The sequence below is a fragment of the Bombina bombina genome, chromosome 5 (genome assembly GCF_027579735.1).
Source record: "Bombina bombina isolate aBomBom1 chromosome 5, aBomBom1.pri, whole genome shotgun sequence".
Classification (NCBI taxonomy): Eukaryota; Metazoa; Chordata; class Amphibia; order Anura; family Bombinatoridae; genus Bombina; species Bombina bombina.
In genome coordinates this window covers 163,613,633-163,635,957 of record NC_069503.1, presented here as the reverse complement: position 1 = coordinate 163,635,957, position 22,325 = coordinate 163,613,633, and the positions used below count along the sequence as shown (strand labels likewise).

Genomic DNA, 22,325 nt, shown 5'->3' with positions numbered 1-22,325 from the left:
TGTAAGGGGTTAAATAAGAGAACCACTTTAAAGAGAGCTGCATGCACACAGAGAAAAATCAATACTCTGGTTAGTGGTAACCCTGCTCCTGTAGTCGTACCCAACGGTTTGTTGTCCCTTTTAAACTAGTAGATACAATCCATGAAGTTTTTATACCCATTCATTTAACACTGCCTTTTCTTGGGGGTGGCGTATGCTCCCCTTCCAGTTCTTGCAAAAAAAAAAAAAAAAAAAATTGAAGTTTAATTTGCCATATTTTTATTTTTTCTATTAAAATGGTACCTGTTTAACCAGTTGATGTCAGTAGGATGCACTTGTATACAGAGTTGCACACTCTCAAGTGTAGATTGCAGTAGCTTTTAAAATCTCTTTCTACAAATGGGCAGTTAGTATTTTTGTGCAGACCTGAACCCTTTAGAGAGTTGGTGGCATTGTCATTTTAAAAGAAAATTTAAACATAATTTATCTTACAACAAAATTAGATACAAATTGGCAAATTTGGATTCATATTTACTTAAAGTAAATACTCTTAAAAACAGGGGCAATTTAAGTCATTAAACTTTACAATTACGCTTCTTTTTTAAAATACTTAAACTTTTTGTTACTGTAAACTTACCACCGATGCCTCCGCCCACATCTCCTGCAGTATTTAGCAGATCGATGACGATCTGGGCTTCCTCCAATCGTTGTGTGCCTCACGAGCTAGGCGCCAAAGGGGGAACACAAAGATTAGAGGATGCCGTGATTCTTCATCGATCTGCTCAATACTGAAGGAAACTGCAGGCGGAGGATCGGCGGTAAGTTTACAATAACAAAAGGGTAAGTATTTTAAAAATGAAGCGTAATTGTTACATAAAAATACTGTGTGCCAGCACCTGCAAGTGACAGATGAACCAAGGATTCACTTGTTCCCTCTCGCCCAGCCCCGTTCAAGTGAAACCATGTTATATTGTTTATATTAATGCTAGGCATAACATAAGTTATTAATAAATTGTAATATTGTCATATTCATTTACATTTATAGCATAAAGTTGGTGAGAGTCCACAATTCATTATTCTGAGAATTTCAGCTCCTGGCCACTAGGAGAAGGTAAAGATTTCCAAAACTCCAAGAGCACTTAAACACTCTCACCTTACTGGTAAACTACTCTTATATTTGCCTCAATAGGAGGAAGGTAAAGAATTGAGGTGCTTCAGATGTTCTTCTGTGATAGAGGGGAGTTTTTGATGTTTAGGTAGTGGACAATTATACCATGTGAGGAGTTAGCTCAGCATGCTAATGCACTGTGGCTGAGCTCTGTAGCAACCAAAGGGTTGCAGGTTCGATCCCCAGCAAGGCCACTTGAGCCTTTCATCCTCTGATTTTAATAAAATGAGCAGCGCCTCTTGAGATTACTTACGGGTAAATTAGCCCGCGCTTTACAAGTACCCAATACATACAGTCAAAAGCCTACCACAGGTGTCATGGGGGACCAGTCCCTTAGCCTCCTCCTGTCGTTATACTCCACACAACAGATCCACTGCTGTCACACATACAGTACTGGATTGGCTATATACTCGAAACAATCCTTTCTTTCATGGTAAGTGGCAAGAGTCCATGAGCTAGTGACGTATGGGATATACATTCCTACCAGGAGGGGGCAAAATTCCCAAACCTCAAAATTCCTATAAATACAACCCCCTCACCTCACTCATATTCTCAAATTTTTACAAAACTTTGCCTCCTTGTGGAGGTGGTGAAGCAAGAGGTGCATGATTTTCTTCTGTCAAAGGGCGCTTCTAAGCATCTTGAAGCCAATTCCTCTCTAAGTACAGGTGTTTTGAGGGATGTGAAGGGAGTATTGCCTGATGACACCATGTTTTTTCGCCTATTCATCTGCTGCCCTCCCTTTACAGATAGGACATTATACTCCTCTACTATTACCTCTGCTGATATGTTTCAGTGCTGGTTTGGCCTGTCCTGCTGTATGTGGATGGGTGTCTTCTGGTAAGTATACATAATTTTTTAAGGACACTCTCAGCTATGGTTTGGCACTTTATATTTTAAAGTTTTTAATGTATATTGCATATATTTCTTTCATGTAATTGGCAAGAGTCCTGAGCTAGTGACGTATTGGGATATACATTCCTACCAAGAGGGGCAAAGTTTCCCAAACCTTAAAATGCCTATAAATACACCCTCACCACACCCACAATTCAGTTTTACAAACTTTGCCTCCTAGGGAGGTGGTGAAGGTAAGTTTTGTGCTAGATTTCTACATTGATATGCGCTTCTCAGCATGCTGAAGCCCGGTTCCTCTCAGAGTGCAGTGGAATGACAGAGGGATGTGAAGGGTAGTATTACCTATTGAATACAATGGTCATCCTAACGGGGATCTATTTAATAGGGTTCTCTGTTATCGGTCGTATTCGATTCATCTCCTACCTCGCCTTTCAGATCGACGATATACTCTTATATACCATTACCTCTGCTGATTCTCGTTTCAGTACTGGTTGGCTATCTACTTTATGTAGATGAGTGTCTTTTGGTAAGTATGTTTTCTTTTATTTAAGACACTCTCAGCTTGTGGTTTGGCACTTTATATGTAAAGTTCTAATAATGTTTTGTACTTATATTTGCCATGATTCAGGTTAATCAGTATATTTCCTTCTTACAGACTGTCAGTTTCATTTTGGGAAATGGCATATGAAAAAGAAAAAGAAAAAATTTCTTACCTGAAAATTTTCAAATTGACTTTCTTTTCTAAATTGCGGGCTGTTAGGCTCGCGCGAGCGCAAAATGGCTATAATTTATTGCATCATTTTGGCGCTAGACTTTTTTGGCGCAAAGAATTAAGTTTGTTGACGTAAATTTCGTCATTTCCGGCGTCTTAGTTGGTGGCGAGAATTTTCACATAGTTGCGTCATCTATGACGCTCGTGTTTGTGCAGACGTTCTTGGCGGCAAAAAATATTTTGTCAGTTGTGGGCGTCATACTTGGCGCCAGATTTTTGACATTATTTAAATCATTATTTATTTTTGCTTCTGGTTTCCAGAGGCTTATTCTGTTTGCATTTTTTCCCATTCCTGAAAACTGTCATATAAGGAAATTGATCATTTTGCTTTAATATGTTGTTTTTTCTATTATATAGTTTGTGTTAGTTGTCATGATAAACTTTCACACGCAGACAATATTGCCATTAGTAGTAGTCCCATTACCTATTGTTGTTCCTTCAACATCTAATGTTTCAGGATATTTCCTGTTAATGTGAGAGAATTTGTTTCTAATTCTATTCAGAAGGCCCTGTCTGTTATACCCACCTTACTAATAAACGTAAAAGGGTCTTTTAAAACTTCTCATTAAATTCGATGAAGTTTTAAATGACCGACAGCATTCTGATTTATCTATCTCTGATGAGGATCTATGTGGGTCAGAAGATTTCTGCCTCAGATATTGACACTGACAAATCTTCATACTTATTTAAAATGGAGTATATTCATTCTTTATTAAAAGAGGTGTTGATTGCATTAGATATGGAGGAGGACTATATTAAAACCAGTAAACGTTTTATTTCGGTTTTTTAAACCTCATGTAGTTATTCCAGAGGGTTTTTCCAGTTCCTGAGGCTATTTCAGATGTGATTTCTAGGGAATGGAATAGTCTGGGTAACTTCATTTACTCCTCCTTCAAGGTTTAAGAGGACTGTACCCTTTGCCGACTGATAGAATTGGAGTTTTGGGAAAAAGATCCCCAAAGTTGATGGGGCCATCTCTACTCTTGCAAAGCGTACTACTATTCCTACGGCAGATAGTACTTCTTTTTAAAGATCCTTTAGATAGGAAGCTTGATCTTATCTAAGGAGGCTTATTTATGTTCAGGTCATCTTCTTAGGCCTGCTATTTCTTTGGCTGATGGTAGCGCAACAATTACCAGATCCTAATGTGGTATAGCATTGTTAAGCTAATTCAACATTGCTAATAATTTCATTTGTGATGCCATTTTTGATATCATTAGAATTGATGTCAGGTATATGTCTTTAGCTATTTTAGCTAGAAGAGGCTTTATGGCTTAAATCTTTTGGGGAATGCTGATATGACTTCTAAATCAACGTTGCTATCTCTTTCTGTCCAAGGTAATAAATTATTGGTTCTCAGTTGATCTCTTATTTCAACTGTCACTTGGGGGGAAGGGAGACCTTTTTGCCTCAGGATAAAAATATCTAATGGTAAATTTAGGGCTGCTAACCGTTTTCGTTTCCTTTCGTCAGAATAAGGAACAGAAACCTGACCATCTCCCCTAAAGGAACGGTTTCAATTGGAAGCCTTCTCCAGTCTGGAATAAATGCCAAGCATTTAAAAAAATCAAAATCGGCCCTCAAGTCCGCATGAAGGTGCGGCCCCTCATTCCAGCAAAGCTGTAGTGGCAGACTAAGATTTTTACAAAGATGTTTGTATCAATTCAATCCAAAATCATTGGATTCAGAACATTGTTTCTCAAGGGTACAGAATAGGGTTTCAAAGTAAGACCCGCCTGTGAGAAGTTCCTTTCTCTCACGCATTTCCAGTGAACCCAGTAAAGGCTCAGGCTTTCCTGAAGTGTGTTTCAGACCTGGAATTATCTGGGTAATTGTGCCACACTCCTTTTCCGGAACGGGGTTCTGGGGTTGTATTCAATCTGTTCATTGTTCCAAAGAAAGAGGAATTCTTTCAGACCAGTTCTGGATCTAAAAATTTTGAATCGTATGTAAGAATACCAACATTCAAGATGGTGACTATAAGGACTATTCTGCCTTTTGTTCAGCAAGGGCATTATACGTCCACAATAGACTGTACAGGATGCATATCTTCATATTCTGATTCATCCAGATCACTATCAGCAACAGCTCCAAGGATCTTTTCAAAGGTTCTTGGTGCCCTACTCTCTGTAATCAGAGGGCGGGGTATTGCAGTGTTTCCTTATTTGGACGATATCTTGGTACTTGCTCAGGTCTTTACATTCTGCAGAATCTCACATGAATCAACTATTGTGTTTCTTCAAAGACATGATTGGAGGATCAATTTACCAAAATGTCCTTGATTCCTCAGACAAGGGTAACCTTTATTAGGGATTCCAAATAGATTCAGTATCCATGACTTTGTCTCTAACAAGACAAGACGTCTGAAATTGGTTTCAGCTTGTCAGAACCTTCAGTCTCAGTCATTCCTTCAGTAGCTGATGTGCATGGAGGTTTTCAGCTTTGTATGCTGAGCTAATGGTGCAGGGATTATACAAAGATATCACAAATTAATATCCTTAAATACCAATATTTGACTATCTCTGAATGTGGTGGTTAGATCACCATTCGTTTAATTCAAGGGGCCTCTTTTGTTTGTCCAACCTGGAACTGTGATTACAACAGATGCGAGTCTTTCAGGTTGGGGAGCTGTCTGGGGATCTTCTGACAGGCCGCAGCAGGGGGGTTTGGAAATCTCCAAGAGGCGAGATTACCAATCAATATTTTGGAACTCCCGTGCGATTCTCAGAGCTCTTCAGTTTTGGCCTCTTCTGAAGGAGAAAACTATTTATTTGTTTTCAGACAGATAATGTCACAAACCGTGGCGTACACAGGTTTTGGTATGCGGATCTTGTTCAGATGTCCAGTTGCCAACCTTGGGCCACTTCCGGTTAAGGCCAGGACCCTCTATCTCAAGGGCCCGTTTTTTCTATCAGGATATCAAATCATTAAATTTGAAGGTATGAGAGATTGAACGCTTAGTGCTTAGTCATAGAGGGTTTCTCTGACTCGGTGATTAAATACTATGTTGCAGGCTCAGTAAATCTGTCTAGAAAGATTTATTACCGAGTTTGGAAGACTTAAATTTCATGGTGTTCTTCCTCATAAATTCTCTTGGGCATTCTTTTAGAAATTCCTGATATTTTACAGTTTCTTCAGGATGGTTTGGATAAGGGTTTGTCTGCAAGTTCCTTGAAAGGACAAATCTCTGCTCTTTCTGTTCTTTTTCACAGAAAGATTGCTAATCTTCCTGATATTCATTGTTTTGTACAGGCTTTTGTTCTTATCAGTCTCTCCTCCTTGAGTCTTAATTTGGTTTTGAGGGCTTTACAATTACTTCGTGGAAAGTATTGTTCCTTTTTGGCCATCTCTTCTGCTAGAAGAGTTTCTGAATTATCTGCTCTTTCTTTGTGAGTCTCCTTTTCTGATTTTTCATCAGGATAAGGCGGTTTTGCGGACTTCATTTAAATTTTTACCTAAAGTTGTGAATTCCAACAACATTAGTAGAGGAAATTGTTGTCCCTTTGTTGTGTCCTAATCCTAAGAATTATTTGGAGGAGATCTTTACATTCTTTGGATGTGGTGAGAGCTCTGAAATTTTATGTTGAAGTCACTAAAGATTTCAGAAAGGACTTCTAGGCTATTTGGTATCTTTTCTGGTTCTAGGGCAAAGGTCAGAAGGCCTTCTGCCATTTCTTTGGCATATTGGTTTAAAGCTTTTGATTCATCATGGCTTATTTGGAGTCAGGGTAAATCCCCCGCCTCAGAGGATTACGGCTCATTCTACTAGGTCAGTTTCTACTTCCTGGGGCTTTTAAGAATGACGCTTCTGTTGATCAGATTTGCAAAGCAGGCAACTTGGTCTTCTTTGCATACTTTTACTAAATTCTACCATTTTGATGTTTTTTTCTTCTTCAGAAGCAAGTTTTTGGTAGAAAAGTACTTCAGGCAGCTGTTTCAGTTTGGATTCTTCTGCTTATAATTTCAGTTTCTTTCATGTAATTAGCAAGGAGTCCATGAGCTAGTGACGTATGGGATATACATTCCTACCAGGAGGGGCAAAGTTTCCCAAACCTTAAAATGCCTATAAATACACCCCTCACCACACCCACAATTCAGTTATTACAACTTTGCCTCCTATGGAGGTGGTGAAGTAAGTTTGTGCTAGATTCTACGTTGATATGGCGCTCCGCAGCAGGTTGGAGGCCCGGTTTTTCCTCTCATGCGTGCAGTGAATGTCAGAGGGATGTGAGAGAGTAGTTGCCTATTTGAATGCAATGATCTCCTTCTACGGGGTCTATTTCATAGGTTCCTCTGTTATCGGTCGTAGAGATTCATCTCTTACCTCCCTTTTCAGGATCGACGATATACCTTATATATATATACCATTACCTCTGCTGATTTTCGTTTCAGTACTGGTTTGGCTTTCTACAAACATGTAGATGAGTTGTCCTGGGTAAGTAAGTAAGCTTATTTTCTGTGACACTCTAAGCTATGGTTAGGCACTTTTTATAAAGTTCTAAATATATGTATTCAAACATTTATTTGCCTTGACTCAGGATGTTCAACATTCCTTATTTTTCAGACAGTCAGGTTTCATACTTGGGATAAATGCATTTGTTTCAATCATTTTTTCTTACCTTAAAAAATTTGATTTTTTCCCTGTGGGCTGTTAGGCTCGCGGGGGGCTGAAAATGCTTCATTTTATTGCGTTCATTCTTGGCGGCTTGACTTTTTTTGGCGCAAAAAGTTTTTCTGTTCCGGGCGTCATACGTGTCGCCAGAAGTTGCGTCATTTTTTTGACGTTTTTTTTTGCGTCAAAAGTGTCGGCGTTCCGGATGTGGGCGTCATTTTTGGCGCCAAAAAGCAATTTAGGCGCCAAATAATGTGGGCGTCTTTTTTGGCGCTAAAAAATATGGGCGTCATTTTTGGTCTCCACATTATTTAAGTCTCATTATATATTGCTTCTGGTTGCTAGAAGGCTTGTTCACTGGCATTTTTTTCCCATTCCTGAAACTGTCATTTAAGGAATTTGATCATTTTTGCTTTATATGTTGTTTTTTCTTTTACATATTGCAAGATGTTCCACGTTACAACTGAGTCAGAAGATACTTCAGGAAAATCGCTGCCCAGTGCTGGAGCTACCAAGCTAAGTGTATCTGCTATAAACTTTTGGTATCTGTTTCTCCAGCTGTTGTTTGTATTGCATGTCATGACAAACTTATTAATGCAGATAAAATTTCCTTTAGTACTGTTATATTACCTGTTGCTGTTCTGTCAACATCTAATTTTCAGAGTGTTCCTGATAACATAAGAGATTTTATTTTTTAAATCCATTAAGAAGGCTATGTCTGTTATTTCTCCTTCTAGTATACATAAAAGTCTTTTAAAACTTCTCTTTTTTCAGATGAATTTTTAAATGAACATCATCATTCTGATACTGATAATGGTTCTTCTGGTTCAGAGGTTTCTGTCTCAGAGGTTGATGCTGATAAATCTTTGTATTTGTTCAAGATGGAATTTATTCGTTCTTTACTTAAAGAAGTATTAATTGCATTAGAAATAGAGGATTCTGGTCCTCTTGATACTAAATCTAAACGTTTAAATAAGGTTTTTAAATCTCCTGTAGTTATTCCAGAAGTATTTTCTCTCCCTGATGCTATTTCTGAAGTAATTTCCAGGGAATGGAATAATTTGGGTAATTCATTTACTCCTTCTAACGTTTAAGCAATTATATCCTGTGCCATCTGACAGATTAAGAGTTTTGGGACAAAATCTCTAAGTTAATGGGGCTGGTCTCTACTCCTGCTAAAACGTTACTACCTATTCCTATGGCAGATAGTACTTCATTTAAGGATCCTTTAGATAGGAAAATTGAATCCTTTCTAAGAAAAGCTTACTTATGTTCAGGTAATCTCTTAGACCTGCTATATTTTTAGCGGATGGTGTTGCTGCAGCTTCAACTTTTTGGTTAGAAGTTTTAGCGCAACATAGTAACAAGTCATAATTTTTATAGCATTATTATTATTCTATAACATGCTAATAATTTTTATTTGTGATACCAACTTTTGATATCATTAGAGTTGATGTCAGGTATATGTTTCTAGCTATTTTAGCTAGAAAAGCTTTATGGCTTAAAACTTGGAATGTTGATATGTCTTCTAAGTCAAACTTTGCTTTCCCCTTTCTTTCCAGGGTAATAAATTATTCGATTTTCAGTTGGATTCTATATCTCAACTGTTACTTGGAAGGAAGGGAACTTTTTTACCAAAGGATAAAAAAATCTAAAGTAAATTTAGGTCTATTAATCATTTTCGTTCCTTTCCTCACAACAAGGAATGAAAGCCTGATCCTTCATCCTCAGGAGCGGTATCAGTTTGGAAACCATTTCCAGTTTGGAATATAACCAAGCCTTATAGAAACCTATAGCCAGCTCCTAAATACCCATGAAGGTGAGGCCCTCATTCCAGCTCAGCTTGGTATGGGGCAGTTTACGTTTTCTTCAAGGAGAATTTGGATCAATTCCGTTCACAATCTCTGGTTTCAGAACATTGTTTCAGAAAGGGTACAGAATTGGCTTCAAGTTAAAGGCCTCCTGCAATGAGATTTTTTTCTTTCCCGTGTCCAGTAAACACAGCTAAAGGCTCAGCATTTCTGAATGGTTTCAGATCTAGGAGTTGGCTGGGAGTAATTATGCCAGTTACCGTTCTGGAACAGGGCTGGGTTTTATTCTAATCTCTTCATTGTACCAAAGAAGGTCAATTCCTTCAGACCAGTTCCGATCTATCTATTGAATCGTTATGTAAGGATACCAACATTCAAGATGGTAACTGTAGGGACTATCCTGCCTTTGTTTAGCAAGGGCATTATATGTCTACAATAGATTTACAGGATGCATATCTGCATATTCCGATTCATCCAGATCACTTTTAGTTTCTGAGATTCTCTTTTTTAGGAGCAAGCATTACCAGTTTTGTGGCTCTACCGTTTGGCCTAGCGTCAACTCCAAGAATTTTTTTCAAAGGTTCTCGGTGCCCTTCTGTCTGTAATCAGATTACAGGGTTTTGGTATTTCCTTATTGGACGATATCTTGGTACTTGCTCAGTTCTTCACATTTTTCGCAGGAATCTCATACGAATCGACTTGTGTTGTTTCTCAAGATCATGGTTGGAGGATCAAATTTACCATTCAGTTCATTGTTTCCTAAGACGAAGGGTAACCTTTTTAGGTTTCCAGATAGATTCAGTGTCTATGACTCTGTCCTTGTCAGATAAGAGAAGTTTAGATATTGTTATCAGCTTGTCAAAACCTTCAGTCACAATCATTCCCTTTGGTAGCCTTATGCATGTGAAATTTTTAGGTCTTAGGACTGCCGCATCGGATGCGATCTCCTGTTGCTCGTTTTTCGACATGCGACCTCTTCAGCTCTGTATGCTGAACCAGTGGTGCAGGGATTACACAAAGATATCTCAAATTAATATCTTTAAACCAATTATACGACACTCTCTGACATGTTGTGGACAGTTCACCATCGTTTAGTTCAGGGGGCTTCTTTGTTCTTCCGACCTAGACTATATCTCAACAGATGCAAGGTCTTACAGGTTGGGGAGCTGTGTGGGGGGTCTCTGACGGCACAAGGGGTTTGGGAATCTCAGGAAGTGAGGATTACCGATCAATATTTTTGAACTCCGTGCAATTTTCAGAGCTCTTCAGTCTTGGCCTCTTCTGAAGGAGAGAGTTGTTCATTTGTTTTCAGATAGACAATGTCACACGCTGTGGCAGTACATCAATAATCAAGGAGGGACTCACAGGTCCTCTGGCTATGAAAGAAGTATCTCGAATTTGGTTGTTGGGCGGAATCCAGCTCCTGGTCTAATCTCTGCGGTTCATATCCCAGGTGATATGACAATTGGGGAAGCGATTAATCTCAGTCGCCAAACGTTGCATCCGGCGAATGGTCTCTTCGCCCATGGGTATTTCTTCAGATTGTTCAAATGTGGGAACTCGCAGAAATAGATCTGATGGCTTCTCATCTAAACAAGAAACTTCCCTGGTATCTGTCCAGATCCCGGGATCCTCGGGGCGAAGCAGTGCATACGATTATCACTTCCTTGGAAGTATCATCCTGCCTATATCTTTCCCGCCTCTAGTTCTTCTTCCAAGAGTATTCTCCACCTGCTGGTAGCTCCAGCCATGGCCTCACAGGTTTTGGTATGCGGATCTTGTCCGGATGGCCTCTTGCCAGCTGTGGACTCTTCCGTTAAGACCAGGACTTTCTGTAGCAAGGTCCTTTTTTTTCCATCAGGATCTCAAATCCTTAAATTTTAAAGGTATGGAGTTTGAACGCTTGATTCTTGGTCAAAGAAGGTTTCTCTGACTCAGATGATTAAATACTATGTGACAGACTCGTAAATCTGTATCTAGAGCGATATATTATAGTGTCTGGAAGGACTTATATTTCTTAGTGTCTTTCTCATCATTTTTTCCTGGCATTCTTTTTGAATAACCGAGAATTTTCAGTTTCCTTCAGGATGGTTTAGATAAAGGTTTGTCGCGCAAGTTCCTTGAAAGGACAAATCTCTCTGCTCTTTCTGTTCTTTTTTCACAGAAGGATTGCTAATCTTCCTGATATTTCATTGTTTTGTACAAGCTTTGGTTTCGTATAAAACCCTGTACATTCAGTCAATTTCTCCTCCTTTGGAGTTTGAATTTGGTTCTGGGGGCTTTTCAAGCTCCTCCTTTTGAACCACATGCATTCTTTGGTCGTTATATTACTTTCTTGGAAAGTTTTTTGTTTCTTTTGGCCATCTCTTCTGCCAGGAAGAGTCTCTGAATTATCTGCTCTTTCTTGTGAGTCTCCTTTTCTGATTTTTCATCAGGATAAGGCGGTGCTGCGAACTTGCTTTTGAATTTTTTTACCTAAGGTTGTGAATTCTAACAACCTTAGTAGAGAAATTGTGGTTCCTTCATTATGTCCTAATCCTATGAATTCTAAGGAGAATCATTGCATTCTTTGATGCTGTTAGAGCTTTGTATTATTATGTTTAAGCTACGTAAGTCTTTCCGAAAGGACTTCTAGTCTATTTGTCATCTTTTCCGGTTCTAGAAAAGGCCAGAAAGCTTCTGCCATTTCTTTGGCATCTTGGTTGAAAATCTTTTATTTCATCATGCCTATGTCCGAGTCTGGGTAAATTCCGCCTCGAAGGTCAGTTTCTACTTCCTGGGCGTTTAGGAAATGAAGCGTTCGATTGATCAGATTTGCAAAGCAGGAACTTGGGTCCTCTTTGCATACTTTTTCAATTCTACCATTTTTGATGTGTTTCTTCTTCTGAAGCAGTTTTGAGGTAGTAAAGTACTTCAGGCAGTGGTTTCAGTTTGAAATCTTCTGCTTATGTTTTTCATTAAACTTTATTTGGGGTGTGGATTATTTTCAGCAGGAATTGGCTGTCTTTATTTTATCCCTCCCTCTCTAGTGACTCTTGCGTGGAAAGATCCACATCTTGGGTAGTCATTATCCCATACGTCACTAGCTCATGGACTCTTGCTAATTACATGAAAGTAAAAATAAATTATGTAAGAACTTACCTGATAAATTCATTTCTTTCATATTAGCAAGAGTCCATGAGGCGCCGCCCTTTTTTGTGGTGGTTAGGATTTTTTTGTATAAAAGCACAATTATTCCAATTCCTTATTTTATAAGCTTTCGCACTTTTTTCTTATCAACGCCCACTTCTTGGCTATCTCGTTAAACTGAATTGTGGGTGTGGTGAGAGGGTGTATTTATAGCATTTTAAGGTTTGGGAAACTTTGCCCCTCCTGGTAGGAATGTATATCCCATACGTCACTAGCTCATGGACTCTTGCTAATATGAAAGAAATGAAGTTATCAGGTAAGTTCTTACATAAATTATGTTTTTTTTTCATTATGAAAGATTTAAAACTTTTGATTTGGGTTGTGGATTCATTTTTCAGCGGAATTGGCTGTCTTTATTTTTATCCCTCCCTCCTCTAGTGACTCTTGCGTGGAGTTCCTTATCTTGGGTATTTGCTATCCCATACGTCACTAGCTCATGGACTCTTGCCAATTACATGAAAGAAAACATAATTTATGTAAGAATTTACTGATAAAATTAATTTTCTTTCATATTGGCAAGAGTCCATGAGGCCCACCCTTTTTATGGTGGTTATGATTTTTTTGTATAAAGCACAATTATTCCAATTCCTTGTTGATTGCTTTCGCTCCTTTCTTATCACCCCACTTTTTGGCTATTCGTTAAACTGAATTGTGGGTGTGGTGTGGGGGTGTATTTATAGGCATTTTGAGGTTTGGGAAACTTTGCCACTCCTGGTGAGGAATGTTTATTCCAATACGTTCACAAGCTCATGGACTCTTGCCAATATGAAAGAAATGAAATTTATCAGGTAAAATTCTTACATAAATTATGTTTTTCCATGAGTCAGGTCTGTGTATTTCCCTTTGCAGTCTTTCAGCAGGGAAATTATGTTTATGGGAAATTTTAGGTATTTTTTTTCTTACCTGGGGTTTCCAGTTAGTTGTAACTTGGAGTCAGTTTTTTTTTCTAAATTTTTGTGGGCTAATAGACTTGCGATGATGCAAAAAAAGGGTTACTCTTTATTGCGTCATTTGTGGAGCGAAGTCGGCGGTCTGTCATGTTGTGAGTTGAGCGTCATTTCTTGCGTCTTTATTGACGCAATTTTGTTTGCCGCAAGTCACGCCTGTTATGGTGCGAGGGTTGCGTCATTTCATTTGTTAGCCTTGGCGCCAAAGTTTTTTCCTCTGCATTTGCGTCATCCGTGTCATTTTTGGGCGCCACAATTTGTTATAGTAAGTCTTTCCCTCTTTTGCTAACTGCTCTCATTTGTTTAGTAGAGGGCTATAATGTCGCTTTTGATTTTACTTTTGTTTCCCATTCCTGAAACTCTATTTTGAGGAAATTGGATATTTTGTTTAAATGTTATTTTTTATTTTTTGTTACATTTGCAAGATGTCTCAAACTGATCCTGCCTCTGATGTTACTTGTAGGAACTAAGCTGTCTGAACACAATTCTACCAAAGTGTGTTTGTTGTAAATTAGCTGATCTTACTTCTTCAGCTCAAATATGTGGCACTTGTTATGAAAAATTATTACATGCTGATAATGTTTCTATAAGTACAAATGCATCTACTGTTACTCCTTCACAGTCTATGTACATGATATTCCTGCAGATGTGAAAAATTTATATTGCTGCAGCCATAGAGAAGGATATGACTGCTATTTCGCCTTCAAATAAACGTAAAAGGCCTTTCAAACTTCTCATAAATCTGATGAAATTTGTATTGATCGACAGCATACTGAAAGTATCTTCTGCTGATAAGGATTTCTCTGGCTCAGAGGATCCTGCTTCAGAGACTGAAATTGACAAATCTACTTTTCTTTTTAACGATTGAATATATTCGTCTTTATTAAAGGAAGGGTATTGTTTACTTTGGGTTTTTGAGGACTCTAGTCCTCTTGATAACAAAACTAGCAAATGTTTGAATTCTGTTTTTAAAACTTCTGAGATCACTCCTGAAGTTTTTTCCTATTCTAGATGCATCTCTGGATATGATTGCTAAAGAATGGGTCTAGGCCTGGTGCTTCGTTTAACCCCTTCTTTTAGGTTTAAGGAGCTATATCCCTTGACCTGTGGCCAATTTAGAGTTTTGGGGAAAGAGTCCTTAAGGTTGATGGGGCTAATTTCCCCCTCTTGCCAAACATACTACTATTCCTATGGAAGATAGTATTCATTTAAGTATCCCTTTAGATAGGAAGATTTAATCTTTTCTTAGAAGGAGCATATTTACATACTGGGCTGTATTCTTAGGACCTGCTATTTTTATGGCTGATGTTGCTGCTGCTGTAGCTTTTTGGTTGACAGTTTTTAGCATAGCAATTATCAGATCATGAATTGTATAGCATTTGTTCTTTACTTCAACATGCTAAACATTTCATTTGTGATGCTATATTTGATGTCATTAAGATTGTTATAAATCTATGTCTTTAGCTGTTCTTACTAGAAGAGATTTATTGCTTAAATCTTTGGAATGCTGATATGGTATCTAAATCTAGGATTACTATCTCTATCGTTTTCAGGGTAATAATTTATTTGGTTCTCAATTGGATTCTATTATCCCACTATCACTGGGGGGAAAGGGGAGTTTTTCTGCCCCAAGATAAGAAATCTAAGGGTAAGTGTTTAAAGGCTTCCAATCGTTTTTGTTCCTTTCATCAGAATAGAGGAACAGAATACCTCTCCTTTCCCCTAAGGCCTCTGGCTCTAATTGAGATGATCTCCGAATTGGAATAAATCCAAGGCCTTATAAGAAACCCAATATCACAGCCCTAATACTGCATGAAGGGGGGTGGCCCTCAAACCAGTTCAACTGGTGGGGGGTAGATTGAAATTATTCTGTTCAAAGTCAGTGGATTCACGATATTGTTTCTCAAGGGTATCAAATAGGTTTCAGAATAAGACCTCCCATGAGAAGGATTCTTTTTCATGTTCAAACAATCCCTGTGAAGCTCAGGCTTTTCGGAAGTGTGTTTCAGACCTGGAGCTTTCAGGGGGTGATTGTTCCAGATCCTCAGCAGGAACCAGGGTTTGGGTTTTTATTCAAATCTGTTCATTGTCCCAAAGAAAGAAGATTCGTTCAGACCAATTCTGGATCTAAAAATTTTATATTGGTTTTGTAAAGAGTCCCAACTTTCAAGATGGTGACTATAAGGACTATTCTGCCTTTTGTTCAGCAAGGTCATTTCATGTCCACAATAGACTTACCAGGACGCTTATCTTCACATTCCAATTCATCCAGAACACTATTGTTTTCTGAGTTTCTCTTTTTCTAGACAACATTACCAATATGGCGCTCTTTCCGTTTGGCCTAGCGACAGCTCCAAGAATCTTCTCAAAGGTTTCTCTGTGCCCTTCTATCTGTAATCACAGAGCAGGGTTATTGCGGTGTTTCCTTATTGGACGATATCTTGCTACTAGCTCAATCTTTTCCTTTAGCAGAATCTCACACAAAACAACTAGTTGTGGTTCTTCAAGACATGGTGGGAGGATCAATTTACAAAAGGAGTTTCTTAATTCCTCAGACAAGGGTCACCTTTTTAGGTTTCCAGATAGATTCAGTGTCCATGACTCTTTCTCTGACAGACAAGAGACAAATGAAGTTGGTTTTAGCTTGTCTAAAACCTTCAGTCTCTATCATCTCTTCAGTGGCTATGTGCTTGGATGTTATTAATTTTCAGACAGACAATATCACAACAGTGGCATATGTCAATCATCAAGGGAGGGGACTCGCAGTCCTTCAGCAATGAAAGAAGTGTCTCGGATACTTCTTGGGCTGAATCCAACTCTTGTCAAATTTCTGCGATTCATATCCCAGGTGTAGACAATTGGGAAGCAAGATTATCTCAGCCGTCAGACTTTACATCCGGGGGAGTGGTCTCTCCATCCTTGTTGTGTTTTTTTTTATCTTGTACAGATGTGGGGTCTTCTAGAAATAGATCTGATGGCCTCTCTTCTAAACAAAAAACTTCCTAGCTAACTTTTCAGGTCCAAGGGATCCTCAGGCGGGAGATAGTGGATGCTTTAGCAATTCCTTGGTTTTACCAACCTGCTTACATTTTTCTGCCTCTGGTTCTTCTTCCATGGGGTGATCTCCAAGATCATAATGGAACAATCTTATGTGTTTCTGATAACACCTGCATGGCCTCACTGGTTTTGGTATGCGGATCTTGTCCTGATGTCCAGTTACACAGCTTTGGCCACTTCCTTAAGGCCAGACCTTCTGTCTCAAGGGTCGTTTTTCCATCAGGATCTCAAGTCTCTAAATTTGAAGGCATGGAAATTGAACGCTTAGTGCTTAGTCATAGAGGTTTCTCTGACTTTAGCACTATGATACAGGCTCATATGTCTGTTTCAAGGAAGATTTATCATCGGGTTTGAAAAACATATATTTCATGGTGTTCCCACCCATGATTATTCTTGGCATTCTTTCAGAATTCCTAGGATTTTTACAGGTTCTTCAGGGATGGTTTGAATAAAGGGGTTGTCTGCAAATACTGTTGAATGGACAAATTTCTGCTCTTTCTGTCTTGATTTCATAGAAAGATTGCTAAGCTTCCTGATGTTCACTGTTTTTTGTTCAGGCTTTGACTCGGTATCGTAACCTGTTATTAAATCTATGTTCTCCTCCTTGGAGTCTCAATTTGGTTTTGAAGATTTTACAGGCTTCTCCTTTTGAACCATGCATTCTCTGGATATTAAATTACTTTCTTGGAAAGTGTTATTTCTTTTGGCTATCTTTATTCTGCTAGAAGAGTTTCTGAATTGTCTGTTCTCTCTTGTCAGTCTCCTTATCTGATTTTCCATCAAGATAAAGCCGTTTGCGGACTTCGTTTAAATTTTTGCTAAAGTTGTAAATTCTAACAACATTAATATGTGAAATTGTTGTTCCTTCCTTGTGCCCTAATCCTAAGAATACGCTTGAAAGGTCTTTACATTCTTTTGGAGCTTTGAAATATTATGTTGAGGCTACAAAAGATTTCAGAAAGACCTAGGTATTTTATTTTTTTCTGGTTCCAGGAAAGGCCAGAAAGCCTCTGCCATTTCTCTGGCATCTTGGTTGAAACTTTTGATTCACAAAGCTTATTTGGAGGCGGGGCAGTCTCCGCCTCAGAGAATTACAGCTCATTCTACTAGATCAGTTGCCACTTCTTGGGCTTTCAAGAATGAAGCTTCAGTTGATCAAATTTGCAAAGCAGCAACTTAGTCTTCTTTGCATACATTTACTAAATCTTACCATTTTGATGTGTTTGCTTCTTCGGAAGCAGCCTTTGTAGTGCCTTTTGATTTGAGTTTTTTACATTTTTAAGAAAACGTAATTATTTTTTGGATTTAATTTCTCAGCGGATATAGCATAAATTATGTTTTTCTACAGATGTAAGCCCGGGGTAGAGTGGGTTTCTTGTCAGGTAAAGTTATTGTTTTTTTTACTCTCACATAGCCTACATGCTACTAGTATGTAGCATATATTTCTAGTAAATTAATAGCCAGCGGGACATTTAACACAGACAGTTTTTCCCCACATATTTGTATGGGAAGCTTTTTGTGGTGCAGCAGGGGACCTTCTGGGGATATATATATATATATATATATATATATATATATATATATACACACACACACACACACCTTTTTTTTAATCTGCTTTTACTATTAAAAAAAAAAAAAGAAAAATCATTACGTTGGATATTTTTCACTCACTCACTATTTTTATTTTTTTCACTCACTGTTTTTTTTTTAGCGTGTAGACTTGTTTCCGTGCATGTTGACATGTTTAGGCATGTTTGGCTTCTTTTGCAACGCATTCGACCACGTTTTTACGTGTCAACTTCTATAGTGCGCTTTAGCTTCTTTTTGGCATGCGGCTTTACTATTTATTTTTATTTATTACTATTTATAGCTTTTTCTACTGGAAAGCGCTCCTCTGTTTGCTTGGCCCCTTTTGGCTTATGAAGGGGGGGTAAGAGTTTTATTACTGCAAGAGCTGCTTTATTTTTGTGGGGTATTTATATATCTAATAGGTTCTCTTACTTATGTATTTATTTTGCTTTCTCCAATTTCTTTAAATCCCTGACTGTTTGTTTGACTGTCACATTTTATTTATTTTCTGTGGCTTCTTGTTCTAAGATTGTTCTGCATGATAGATTATACTGGAACTGCCCTCACTACTGTTGATTCCTTAGAAGCTAGATCCACTAAACACTTTCCTACTAATTTTAAGTATGTTTTTTGCAAGCTTATTCTGGTAATTCTCCCAGCTCAGCTTTTCAATTCTTCCATGGATCATTTTATGCATTCTAATCCGACCAATGCTGCTCTTACTACTAAGGGTGTCTGTCCTCTCTCTGCTTGTTCTATACAGGGGAGTTCTTCATATTTTGCTCCAGGATTTTGTGCTTTCAACTGAGATGTTGGAGGCTATGTCTTTTTCCAAATAAGCGCAAAAGGTCAAATTTTTATTAACCCTCCCTCTAGCATATCCGATTTAAATAAGTCTAGGTCTGCTAAACTTAATAATCCAGATTCTGGTTCCTCAGAGTTGTCTTCTTTTAAGGGATCTGTACTTTAGGGGTTCAAAATCCTAAAATTCCTGAGGGAAAGTGGGGTAAGCAACTGTATTTGATTTTCAAACCTACTGCTAAATCTCCTGAGGTTTTTCTGATTCCTGATGCTATTTCTGAAATTTCTAAAGAGTACTCTAAACCTGATATTCCCTTTTTAATCTAGCTTTAAAATTTTAAAATATGTTTCCTATACCTGCTTCTGACCTAGGGCTTTGAGAAACTATTCCATGGGTGAGTGGTGCTATTTCTACTTTGGTTAAATGTACTGCTATTCCTTTTGAGGGTATTACCTCTTTCATGACCATATGGATAGAAAGTTGGAGTATTTTTCATAGGCTTTTCAGCAAGCATGGTTTCATTTTAGACTAGCGATTAGTCTTGATTGTGTTGAAGCAACTTCTACTCTTTGGTGTTACAGTTCCTCTGAGCAGTTTTCTAATGAATCTGTCGGTGATGATTTTCATATATTTCTTAAAACTTTTAAGGTCATCTAATGCTTTCATTTATGATGCTATTGTTCACATAAATAAGATTAATGCCAAGAATATGGCTTTGCAGTTTTGACCATAAGGGTCTTATGGTTGAAATCAGCCGACATGGTTTCTAAGTCTTACTTTTTAGGAAAATATATTTTTTTGGTCCTGGTCCGGATGTTATTATTTTTATACTGTGACTGGAGGTAAGGGAGCTTTTCTTCCTCAGAACAAAAAAATCTAGGGGAAAGAATAGGGCTACTTACCATTTTCGTTCATTTGTCAATCTAGGAACCAAAAGTCCTCCTCTTCTCAAAAGCAGGGTTCTTTCAGATTTTCCTGAACTCAATTAAAATAGGAACAAGGTTAAGCAGTCTATAAAGCTTTCTACCCCCACAAAGTCAGCATGAAGGTACAGCCCCAGATTCAGAACTTCTGGTAGGAGGCAGATAGTGCCTTTTCAGGAGCTTTGGTCTGTCCAGGATTCCCTGGGTTCTAAATGTACTCTCCCAGGGATGCAGAATGGGTTTCAAATCAAGGCCTCCCAGGGAAGGTTTTTTCTGTTTCATGTTCCAAAGAATCCTATAAAGGCAAAAGCTTTTTTCAGTTAGTTTTAGATTTGGAATATATGGGGGTAATCGTTCCTGTAAAAGTGTCTGAACAAGACCTGGGGTATTATTCCAAACTCTTCATTCTTCCCAAGAAGCAAGGAATTTGCAGGCTTTCTTCTTGGGGAACAGTTTTAGATTTAAAGACTTTAAACAGTTCCTACTTTCAAAATGGAAACAAGTCAGACTGTCATACCTCTTGTTCAACAGGGGCAGTTTATGTCTACAATTGATTTGAAGGGTGCATAGCTTCATATTCCTGTTCACGTGGATCATCATCAGTTTCTAAGATTTGCATTCCAGGACAAACATTTTCAGTTTGTTGCTATCCATTTGGTCTAGCTACTGCTTTCAGAATTTTTACGAAAGTGCTGGGAGCTCTCTTAACTGTGATAAGAGCTCAATGTATTTCGGCGGTTCCTTACCTGGACGGTATCTTGGTACAGGCTTCATCTTTACCTTTAGCAGTATCTCATACCAGCAGACTTGTGCGGTTTTCTTCAAAGAAATGGTTGTAGAATGAATTTCCAAAGGGTTCTCTTTGTCTGCTTGCCAGGGTCACATTCCTAAGTTTTATTATAAACTCAACCTCTATGAGACTTTCCTTGACATATCAAAAGAGAATGAAGTTACAAACAGCTTGTTCAAATTTTCTGTCAGTTCTTTTCCATTTAAAGGGGAGGAGAGTCCACGGCTTCATTCATTACTGTTGGGAATTATGAACCTGGCCACCAGGAGAAGGCAAAGATACCCCAGCCAAAGGCTTAAACACCTCCCCTCATCCCCCAGTCATTCTTTGCCTTTCGTCACAGGAGGACGGCAGAGAAGTGCCGAAGATCGGAGTAGTCTCTTATGGAGGGTAGTACTCTTCCCATTGGGACTGGAGTTTTAAGTAGTCTTGTCAGCCTCTCAGTGAGAGCATGGATGAAAGTTAGAGTCCGGAGATGCAGGGAGAGTCTTTCTGCGAAACCATCCCGACTCATATTAACAGCTCCACAAGCAATCAGCGTTGACGAGTTTTGCTGCCTGCTTTATGCACTCAAGTCCATGTCAGGAGGGAGGCTACTAACCTGTCACACTTGAAGGGCCGTGTTCCTGTTCCACGGCGTAGATTCTGGTAAGATCGTTTCATTTTTTATTACATAATAACACGGAAGACAGGGTCACAGTGTGACGCCTTTTATCTTTAAAGAATCAAGGGTTAATATTCCTGGTAAGGGGATTATTGAACAGGGGGGTTTATACATGATATTTTTTTATTGTGTCATTGTTGCGTTATATGCGAGATGAGGCTCTGGCAATGTGTGGAACTTCAGGTGACTTATGAGAGTGTTGCACGGCCGTTTTCTCCTTAGGCAGGGGCGGTCCTGCCAGGCATTCCATGTGACCGGGTGTTACTATCTCTCTTCCTCTGTTGATCAGCGGTGCAGGAGACAGGTTTCTGTAATCCGGGTCATAGGAGGTGGTGAGTGCCCCGGCCATTGGAGGTTATAAAGGTGCCTATTTATTAAGTTAATCTAGTCCGTAATAACAGCGCAAGCTATGGAGGACTCTGACGCGTTAGAGGGTTCTCCCTATTTAATAAGGTCTCATTCCTGTGTTTATTGTGAGGAGGTTCTGGTAGAACAGCCTGCTCAATTATGTTCCACATGCCTTAAAGGGACACTGTACCCAAATGTTTTCTTTTGTAATTCAGAAAGAGCATGACATTTTAAGCAACTTTCTAATTTACTCCTATTATCAATTTTTCTTCGTTCTCTTGCTATCATTATTTGAAAAAGAAGGCATCTAAGCTTTTTTCTGGTTTCATTACTCTGGACAGCACTTTTTTATTGGTGGATGAATTTATCCACCAATCAGCAAGGACAACCCATGTTGTTCACCAAAAATGGGCCGGCATCTAAACTTACATTCTTGCATTTCAAATAAAGATACCAAGAGAATGAAGAAAATGTGATAAAAGGAGTAAATTAGAAAGTTGCTTAAAATGTCATGCTCAATGTGAATCACGAAAGAAAAATTTTGGGTACAGTGTCTCTTTAATAAAGTTACGACATCTAAAAGTAAACGGATGTCTAGTACTACTGAGCCGTCCACCTCTGCGGGTTCCCGTCCCGTGAGGTGCATTCTCTCATCCATCTCCAATTGCACATGCAGTGCCCCATGGTCCAACCATTACTCCTGTGGGAGAGATTTGTTGGCGTCAGATTTTGCGGATCAACTGCAAATGGCGGTATCGAAAGTGATCCATACCTTACCACGTTCTGCTAAGCGCATGCATAGGGCGCATTATGGCGGCCCGGCCCAGGGGTTGTCT

General features: G+C 38.7%; 1 protein-coding gene across 1 annotated transcript in view; it reads left to right on the top strand.

Moving 5' to 3' along the window:
- CTDSPL (CTD small phosphatase like) overlaps positions 1-22,325 on the top strand; it is a 302,498-nt gene that overhangs the window by 265,250 nt on the left and 14,923 nt on the right.